The 10,391-nt window shown below is 43.9% G+C and overlaps 2 long non-coding RNA genes across 3 annotated transcripts in view; one reads left to right on the forward strand and one right to left on the reverse strand.

Annotated features, from left to right (window-relative positions):
• Positions 1–1,264: 1,264 nt before the first annotated feature.
• The window catches only part of LOC112816428 (uncharacterized), a 55,775-nt gene continuing 46,648 nt past the window's right edge, over positions 1,265–10,391 (reverse strand). For both annotated transcript variants that reach the window (XR_012376760.1, XR_012376761.1), the window contains one exon: positions 1,265–1,641. This is a non-coding gene — a long non-coding RNA (uncharacterized lncRNA). The remainder of the gene's footprint in view (positions 1,642–10,391) is intronic.
• The window catches only part of LOC141371657 (uncharacterized), a 9,086-nt gene continuing 1,651 nt past the window's right edge, over positions 2,957–10,391 (forward strand). Inside the window, exon 1 of the long non-coding RNA XR_012376762.1 lies at positions 2,957–3,745. This is a non-coding gene — a long non-coding RNA (uncharacterized lncRNA). The remainder of the gene's footprint in view (positions 3,746–10,391) is intronic.

The raw sequence follows: 10,391 nt of genomic DNA on the forward strand, positions 1-10,391 counted from the left end.
ATTTCTCCAAGGAAGATGTACAAATGGCCATCAGTCACATGATAATATGCTCAACATTATTAGTCATTGGGAATTGCAAATCAAAACCTAACAATAGCTGTTAACACCCATTAGGATGTCTAACATCAGGGGGAAAATAGCAAATTGCTGTTGAGCGCGTGGGGGAAGTTGGAAGCCTTATACACGGCTGGTGGGAATTTAGAGTGGTACAGCCACTGGTAAAAACAGTTTGGTGAGGGGTGCCTGGGTGGCTCAGTCGGTTAAGCATCTGCCTTTGGCTCAGGTCATGATCTCGGGGTCCTGGGAATCGAGCCCCGTGGTGGGCTCCCTGCTCGGTGGGGAGCCTGCTCTTCCCTCTCTCTCTCTCTCTCTCTCTCTCTCTCTCTGCATCTCCCCCTGCTTGTGTTCGTGCTCTCTCTCTCTCTTTCAAATAAATAAAATCTTTAAAAACATAAAAAGAAGTAAAAACAGTTTGGTGGTTCCTCAAAAGCTTAAACATATAATTAGCATATGATGCCGCGGAGAGATCCCCACCCCACCCCCCAATTTAAAACAGGCATTCAAAAAACCCATGAACATGTGTGCTCACAGTAGCACTATTCAAAACAGGCAAAAGTGGAAGCAACCCAAATTTCTATCAACAGATGAATGGGATAAACATAAGGTGGAATATCCATACAACAGACTATTATGCAGACATAAAAGGGAATCTTGCAATGTAGACGGACTTTAAAAATCATTATTCTATGTGTAAAAAGCCACACACAAAAGGTTACATATTGTGTGATTCCATTCCTATGAAATATTCAGAATAAGCCAAGCCATAAAGACAGAAAGTAGAGTTGTGGTTGCCAAGGGTTGGGGGCAGGTGGGAGTGAGGAGTGACTGGGTATAAGATGGGTAGGAGATTTCCTTTAGAACTTATGAAACTGTTCTGTTAAGAAGATAGAGGTGACAGTTTCACAACATGGCAGATTTACTCAATGCCACTGGATGGTATGCTTTATTCTTTTTCTTGCAATTTTATTTTATTATGTTATATCAGTCACCATACACGACATCACTAGTCTTTGATGTGGTGATCCACGATCCATCGTTTTCGTATAACACCCAGTGCCCCGTGCAGAACGTGCCCTCCTGAATACCCATCACCGGGCTGACCCCTCCCCCCACCCCCCTCCCCTCTAGAACCCTCAGTCTGTTTCTCAGAGTCCACAGTCTCTCCTGGTTCGTCTCCCCCTCCGATTCCCGCCCCCCCCTTCATTTCTCCCTTCCTTCTCCTGATGTCCTCCGTGCTCTTCCTCACGTTCCACAAATAAGTGAAACCATGTGATAATTGTCTTTCTCTGCTTGACTTATTTCACTGAGCATCCTCTCCTCCGGTCCCATCCATGCGGATGTAAAAGTCGGGTGTTCATCCTTTCTGAGGGCTGAGTCATATTCCACTTGTAGGTACGGACCGCACCTTCTTGACCCACTCATCTGCTGAGGGGCATCTCGGCTCTTTCCACAGTTTGGCTACTGCGGACAGTGCTGCTATGAACGCTGGGGTGCGTGTGGCCCTTCTTTTACGCTACATCTCTGTCTTTGGGGTGGGAATGCAGGTTGGCACAGCCACTTTGGAAAACAGGGTGGAGGTGCCTCAAAACATTAAAAATAGAGCTACCCTATGACCCAGCAATAAAAAAATGTCTTAATTAAAGATAATGCTTCTTAGACCACTGTAACAAAATGTTGAAGTATTTTGAAAAAAACTACAAAACAAAACAAAACCTAGGCCGTTCCATTTTAATGTATTCACTTAAAAATGATATTAAGCCCATTATGGCTTACATGTAAATACGCTTCATGGGATAAAAAAATACTACATTTTTGAAAACCAAGTATTAAAAGTATGGTATTGTTTTCTATCTTTGCAAATCCATTTAATACCTACCTGAGTAGGAAGGACCTGGGTGTTCTTACCTGCCTCTTCACTTCACCTCTTACAATCTGTTGTCTCAATGGAAAGGCAACCAAGCAATCCAGATTCACTGATACTGAGTAGGGAGAAGAAGACCTCATTGGTCCTCCAGAGGGTTCTCAGGGACCACCCCCCAGCTCTCCCAGAACGAACCACTGGGCCCTGCCGAAGTCTACTGTTCCTTCCTGAGGTTCAATCAACCCTTTGAGAGCAGAGACACTATTAGCTGATTTGACCAAAAAAAAAAAAAAAAAAAAAAAAAATGGAGGCTAAGGAACAGAGATGTTAAGGGCGCAGTGTGAAAGTCACACAGCTGAGGAGAGGCAGAGCTGAGACTCAAACCCGCATCGGTCTTTCAGAAAGCATCTCTGATTTGAAAAGATCGACCATGGATGCACCCCACTATTTTCCCTCCCCAAAACCTACACAGGCTACGTGGGGGGGTCTTGGTATCTCTCTCCCTCTCCTCTACGCTAAGAACCTGGTGAAAGCCTTCATTCAGTTGGCACAGTTCTATGAAAGTCCAGCTTGCCCTTCTCTCTTGGCTTGCGTATAGAACGGGAGGGCTTTGTCTTGCTCCAGAATCTGGGGTCCAGGGCTGTGCCGGGTTTGTCTGGAACCATCACCTCATGAGGGCTGATCTGGGGCATCACGTGCCAAATCAGCCTTCAGTGACATCATGTCAGTGGCTTGAAGTCGGCCAAAATGGGAGTCTTTACCTCATGGAAATAGGAAAACCCTGGAAATTGGAACTGCACTCTCCCCTCCCGAAGGCCCGTTTCCAGCACATCCCTGCCCAGGACTGGCCACAGAAGAGTTGCCTGGAGCTCATTAGCAGGAGGAAGAGCTGCATCACAGGGCAGCTCTGTCCCCTAACGTAAAGGACTATGAGAGAGGAAGTGTGTGCTGTGTGCCCTGATGATAGGAGCCCTATCTCCGAGCATAGTATTCATTGTCAGTGTGGTTGCAGCAGTCCATGCTGAGCACAGATCCCAAATGTGAGAGGTTCATCTCTATCTCCCTATTGTCCTAGATCAAGGACATTTGGGGGAGTTGTCTCTCTTCTCAGGAACCACTGGTGTCCTGAAAACCCCGTCAATACATATTTGTCCCCGTGTAGACTCAGGGTCATTTGGTCCTACTGCAACCTGAGTTTCTAGTTTGCCTTCCACTGACATCCAGGTCCTCTAGCCCCACACTTTTTCTCCTCTTGGGTCATTTTAAATTGACTGAGAGTCCTTGGGTCCCACCTACACAAACACACCTGGCCTCATGTGTCCTGGCAGGTTCAAAGGAGGTCCTTAACAGGACCCGGATCCTCAGTGGGGCGTGTGTGTGTGTGTGTGTGTGTGTGTGTGTGTGTGTGTGTGTACGCGCACGCACACGTGTGACGGGAAAACAGAAGCTGTTATCTATTTCTACTTCATTTCCTCCACAATCCATTTTGCGAAAACTCCCCTGCCCTCCATGCCTTTTCTGAGAACACTGGGTATTGTCTCTAATATTTCATTCATTCATTCACTCACTCATTCATTCACTGGATTGGTCAGGGTGTAACTGACAGAGTGAGATCAATGCTCTGCATCTGAGGATGTATTAGTACTTCCTGGTTTCCATAGAAAGCTAACAACGGGGAGAATGTTTTGATGACATTCTGGTTTCCATGACAACTGGGGTAAGCCATTCTTTCCTGGAGGCAGAAACATTTAACAAGGATATTTACAGACTGGAGAGATGGAGTAACTGTAGAAACATCGGGACTAGCCGGTGTCTGCTATCAATGTGAGTCGTGTGTGTGTTGTGCGTGTGTGTGTTGTGCGTGTGCGTGTGCGTGTGCGCGCGCGCGCGTTTGTGTGTTCCCGGTGTGCGGTCTTTAGTTTAAGAGCTCTGATCCCTCCTTGTTTTATAAGAGAGGACGGCAGCTCCTCTTGTGGGGGGCTAAGGTGATTGAATAACCTGTCATACCCCGGCCCCGTTTTGCCGTCCTGACGTGACACCACTGCACGAGGACATTGGTACCTGAGTTCTTGAAAGCAGAGATCCCCAAATATTTCTCACCGTGTACCTCTGCTTGACGACTGTCCCATGAACCCTTAAAGATGTTAAGTTTACTCATTGACGCCTACGTATAGGGAAGTTACTCTGCGGACGATAGGCGAGAGAAAATTTGAAGTCCGCAAATGAGGCAAGTGGGTAGGATTGGAAGACCTGATGTTACTTTGTGTAACCTAAGGGATAATATTGGGCTCACCCCGAGCAGCTGACACACACACGAACTAAGAAACATCTCTAAAAGACAAAGTCTGAGCCCAAGCTCTGAGGTCTCCTCCTCCGAGGTCATGGCTTCCCAGCACCACCATATCGTCCCTTGGTTTCTCCAGAACTGCAAGTGCCTACGCCTCCTGTCATGGCACTCTTGTCTCATTGTGCCTTTTTGTCTTTATTTTTTCTTTTCCTTTTTCTTTTCTTTTCCTTTTTCTTTTTCTTTTTCTTTTCTTTTTCTTTTTCTTTTTTGGTCTCCAAATAATTCTGTCAAGCTCTAATTAAAATAATAAGAGAATATGGCTTATTAGTCAGGTTTGTTTTTCCCTCTTTGCTTTTAAGGCAGTTCTTTTCCCTTTGGTTTCTAGAAGTTTTACCATGATGAGCCTAGACCCGTTTGTATGTGTGTTTTCGTGTGTGCGGGGGGGGGGGGGGGGGGGAGGGGGAGGGGAGGAAATGTATGACGCTTGCAGTTTGGCACGTCAGTATACCACCTGATATTTTTCTTTACTTTGGGACATTGTTGGCTATTGTTCCTTCATACATTCAGCAGCCCTTCTCTCTTCCTGGACTGCAATACGATATCTCTTATGTGTTTAAATATATACAATTTAATAATGACTATTTCCTTTGATCAATATAAAATATACCTCAAAGACATTTCTAGTCTATTCTCGTTGCTTTCTATGCAATGGTAGGCTACCGTTTTTGCTCGGCTTCTCTTTTGTTCACTTACGTCCAGTATTTCATTTCATATCTCCTTAGAATCTTTGTAAAGTAAGGTTTTTGGTGCCTATGAACACGTCAATGTGTCCTCCCTGTAACATTTTAAAACATTTGAAAAATGATGATGTCTACCCTCACTCGTCACACACTCCCATCCTTTTTCTTCTTCTCTTTTCAATGGAACGATGCCATGGGACATTTCTGTTGACCATTCTGGACTTTTCTCTTGCATTTACATGTTTTTTTTTGTATCCCAAGATGAAGTATATACCGTTGCTCTCCATGTGAATGTGTGCTTCATGTAAAGCGTATTATTTGTACTTAATTGGTCTCTAGTTAGATGTTTTGTGTCTGAATTTTTTTTTTTCCCCTGAGTCAGTACATGAAGGTCTGCATCAGTCTTTGTGTTGGAGACATAACATGCCCTTGTTGGCTTAGATCATAGGTTTGTGAGTCTTTCTTTCCCCATGGGTAGCAAGCATCTGGCATACATCCAGCCTTGTTGTGACAACCTACAATGCAGCGACTTATCTTGTGAACGAGGGCACCTTTTTCTCCCTGCACACGACACTGGGAAATCCATACGTTCTGAAATACACACCTTGTCCGCTCGCCTGGCTATTAGTAGCTATGGAGGTCTCGCCTGCAGGGAAGAGGGGGCTGTCCTTGACTTTTTCAACCCTAATGCCAGTGCATGATTTCAACAGTGTTATAGACGGTAGCGGAGGTCTCCTTGTGGCAGGTAATAGGGACTGCAGGGGTAACAGAGCATCTTTGGAAGAAAGTTGGCCTACTTGATGGGAGAAACCACCTGAGTTTGCGAAAGGCATGGGAGAGAAGTCACTCTAGTCTTAAAATAAGGCCCTGAGGGAAACCCTGACCTTTGCATAGTTCTTTGCTCAAGCACTCATGTTCCTCCTTCTCTGAGTAGCTAGATAGCTCTTGGTGGTGTGTGCCTGCAGGAGTAGCTGCTGTGGTTCCTTCCTTGTTAAGGGAAAATGAGGAGGCAGAGCTTGGCAATCTGAAGGTGTATGTGTATTTAGTGTCGTAGCTGATCATTTGTAGGTGAGAGGCAAGTCTAATTTTTTCACTTCTTTGAGAAGACCGAGGACAGTTGATGACTTTTCAGTTTGTAATATTTGCCATTTAAATGTTTGTACAAAAATGGCCCGCATTTCCAAGTAGGCATGACCTGTCTGAGTTTATGAAACTAGTGAACAACATAAGGGAAAGCTTTCAGGATATCAGTTCCCATTCAGTTATTCTACAAATGGAACTCAAACCCAACGAAAACTTAAGAACGTTTACATGTGAAAGTTCGTGCTGAATTCATCTGGCACTGGAAAGGGGCAAACACAGGCGAGAATGTATTTTCTTTTACAACTGAAATTACATAAAATGTGCCTTTATAATAAAAAGGGGGAACTGCCAACTTGTCTTGTCCATTTATGGAAATACGTGTTTTGGGGACAGTTTAAAGTCACAAGACCTACAGCTTAAAAGAAACTCCAAGGGGGACGGGGCGCCCGGGTGCCTCAGTCGGTTAGGCGTGTCTGCCTTCGGCTCGGGTCATGATCCCAGGGTCCTGGGATCGCGCCCTGTGTTGGGCTCCCTGATCAGTGGGGAGTCTGCTTTTTCCTCTGCTCCTCCACCTGCTCGTGCACGCTCTCTCTCTCTCAAATAAATAAATAAAATCTTTAAAAGAAAAAAAAAAAGAAGCTCCGAGGGGTACCTGGGTGGCTCAGCCGGTGGAGCTTCCCACTCTGGATTTCAGCTCAGGTCGTGATCTCAGAGTCATGAGACTGAGCCCTGCCTTGGGCTCCACCCTAGGCGTGGAGCCTGCTCTTAAGATTTTCTCTCTCCCTCTCCCTATGCCCCTCCCTCCCTGCTCCCTCTCAAAAAAACAAAAAACAAAAAACAAAACAAAAAAAAACTCCAATAAATAAGCAGTAATTGCAGGGAAGGGATGAAGGGGTGTCGGGGTAAAGATGAGAGAACTCCTGCCTCTGGGGAGTGGGGCGTGGGGGGGGGTGGCTACGGGAGTCATATCAGGGAAAGTGCCCTTATTTGGAGACAATACCTTCAGAGTATTGTCTTCTTCTTTCTTCGGAAGTGATTACAGCCCTCACTGGGGAAAAGAGTTAAGGAATAAAGCTTCCAAAATAATTCTTCCAAAACTCATGGCCGTTGATTGGAGAAATAAAGACTCGTTGCCATCAAGTTCTTTCATTCATTTTGTTTTAATTTTCAAATTTTTATTAATTCATTTAAAATAAAATCATTCTATGTGAACACAATAACATTTTTATGCAAATAACTATATTCTAATGGGATTGGTAGTGACGTTAAAAAGAGAAAATAACTATATTCAAAAATTTTTTAAATGGTATAAGAGGAGTGGCATTGCTTTACATTTCTGCAAGTCTTGTTAATGTCTGGCTTCATAGAAGATAGCTGTATTCCATCTGCTTCCTTATTCAGTCTGTTAAATTTTGTTGGTTTGTTTGAAGTATATGAAGAATATGTTGCCTCACACACACACATGTGGGGCTGAAAAAAATAGGACTATTTTAGAAGCACTACAAAAGGACCATTCCATGCAAGATGGACCAGCGGATTTTACTGTAAAAGTTCTTTCATGCCTTAACCAAAGAGCAAATGGAATAGAACGAAAGTTATCCCAGGACTTAAAAGTTGAAGCTGATCCATCTGAGGGTTCTATTTCATGATGGTCTGGAATTGACTGTGAAGTTATAAATTGCAGAGTTGCTATTTATACCATTCCCCTTCTGGGTTTTTGTTTTAATATTTATTTATTTGAGAGAGAGAGAGAGAGAGAGAGAGAGAGCACAAGCGGGGGAGGGGGGCAAGGGGCAGAAGGAGAGGGAGAAGCAGACTCGCCGCTGAGCAGGGGGCCCAATGCAGGACTCGATCCCAGGCTCCTGGGATCACGACCCGAGCCGAAGGCAGATGCCCAACTGACTGAGCCACCCAGGCGCCCACCAAGCTAGGATTTTAATTATTACCTGAGACTGGGCATCCTCAGGACGAAATTGAGCCTTGAGATTTTATTACAAAATTAAAATTGCTATTATGTGACCAAGACCAGAACAACTTGGGGTCAGATGGAATTTTCACCTAAGAATAAGGTGAGAATCGCCCTAACCCATTCCATTCAGCAAATACTTGTTGAGCGCCGACGAGGTTTCTTGCACTGTTTTAGGTATTGGACACATCAGAGTGAATATGATAAATAAAAAGTCCTGGTCTCACGTGGTTACATTCTAGTGTTGAGATTTTAAAGAAAGCTTGAGAGACAAAAATTGACATCGCGCTTTGGATACATTGGGAAAAGTTTTTGTTTAATATATGCTTTCACACTACTATCAGCCCACACTGTCCTGGTGTTGAAGCTAACCCTTCTGGGGTTTTTTGTTTTTTTTTTTTAAAGATTTTTATTCATTTATTTGTGAGAGGGAGAGAGAGAGAGAGTGAGTGTGTGTGTGTGTGTGTGTGTGCGTGTGTGCGTGCGCGCGCACAAGCAGGGGGAGGGCAGAGGGAGAGGGAGAAGCAGGCTCCCCGCTGAGCTAGGAGCCCAGATGCAGGACTCAATCCCAGGATCCTGGGATCATGACCTGAGCCGAAGGCAGACACTTAACTGACCGAGCCACCCAGGCGTCCCTGGGATTTATTCTATTTGTTTTATTTGATTTTATTATTTTATTTTATGGGCAGGCTTGTTTGATACTGTAAACTAAAATTCTAGATACATTTTCATATCCAAGCCCTCTGAGGATTGGGGGTTACTTTAAAAGTGACTTTAGTATCATTCAAGGTTCTATTTTTAAGGCATTTTAATACATTGTTCCCGGTGTGCAAAAGAGGATCAACATTTACATATCATTAGCTCTATCCCTCTGTCCTCTGTCTGTCTATACATCCACCTGTATGCATCTTTAGAGGGAAAGAAGAGAGCTGTGCTCTTGTTAGTACGAAAGATAAAGAGGAAATCATCTGCAACCTTATGTACCAACCCTTAATGGAAGCCATTTGGACAACGGGCCAAAGCGTACGGTGAGAAGGCCATTTGGGATTTAATATCTTCATTTAACGCCCTTCCCTTCTGATTGCCTCTCTCAAGGATGCATTGCCTTGGTAATCGGAAAAGTAACTGCCGCTGATATTTTGGTTGTCCGCTGAAAGTTCCTCCATTAAAGTGTTTCATAGTTGAACAGGTGTACACAAATGTGAATAGGAGAGAATATCCAAATAGGTGGGGTATGGCTTTAAAACCTTTTTAATATCTTCAAGAAAATACGTATAAACAGAATAAAAAATGCTGGAGTCTATGGACCCATATATTTGCAGTCAACGTTCCTCCTAGGTGGTCAGGTTACTGATGCGTCACATTTTTCCTACTTTATAATTTCAAACAGCATTTTAGATTTTCCATGTGTATTTTCAAAATAAGGAACCGAAAGGAGCCGCAAATAACATTCTGCCCTGCAAGCAGAAACATTTGCATGCGTGTGTAGAGCAGAGAGCATGGATTATATGCACCAATATCAGGCATCTTGGGTCGCTGACGTCATCACCCTGGGTGTGTGTATATTCCTGTGAGTGTGTGTGTTTGTGTGTCTTGGGGACGGGTAGCTATCTGGTTGGAGTTGAGGTGACTCAGGCACTCCCTGTTCTGTATGAGGGGCTGGCAGGTCCTGCTGCAGGGAGACTGCAGTTGGCTGAATCACCCGTTTTTCCTTCTCCCTTTTGTTCTGTGTCCTCACATCACACCTGTGTTCTGAGAGCCAGCACACTGAGTTCTCTGAAGCGGAGGACGCAATACCTGCATGATCATACACCCTGGCAAGAAAAAGTTTGCGCAGGCTATGCCCAAAGTAGGTAGAGTTAGTCGCCATACAGTTCATATTATACCTATGAGTATGTGTGAACAAAGTTGTGCATACATGCATTTGTTAGGGAAATAACAGTTTGTATTATGAAACATATCATTTGAAACTGATAACGGATGAGCTAAAATCTGTAAGTGAATTATATTATACATATTTGAACAGTGTATGTAGAAAAGTAGAACCCATTAACAGGGTATTTCTTGGGGGGTGGGGAGAGGGATTGAGAGAACAATTGCATTTTCTGCGTCACACACATCTAAATGTTTGAAATGTATTTAAGTAAAGTTTTTAAATGTCAGAGAAACCACATTGTAAAGAGATTCACAAAAACGATGTGAAAAATCAGCATTCACATGAAACAGTGATCAAATATGCTCTTGAGTGAAGAAATGTAGTCCTAGGTAATATGTGCAGGCATGTGTATATGGATGCATAGGAAATGTGTGACGAGCCCATATACCATCACATTGACAGTAAGCATCTATGATGTATTACCTCCTATCTCTCTCTCTCTCTCCATATATATATAT

The sequence above is a fragment of the Callorhinus ursinus genome, unplaced genomic scaffold (genome assembly GCF_003265705.2).
Source record: "Callorhinus ursinus isolate GAN/ISIS: 27379988/994484 unplaced genomic scaffold, GSC_fseal_2.0 scaffold84, whole genome shotgun sequence".
In the NCBI taxonomy this organism is placed as follows: Eukaryota; Metazoa; Chordata; class Mammalia; order Carnivora; family Otariidae; genus Callorhinus; species Callorhinus ursinus.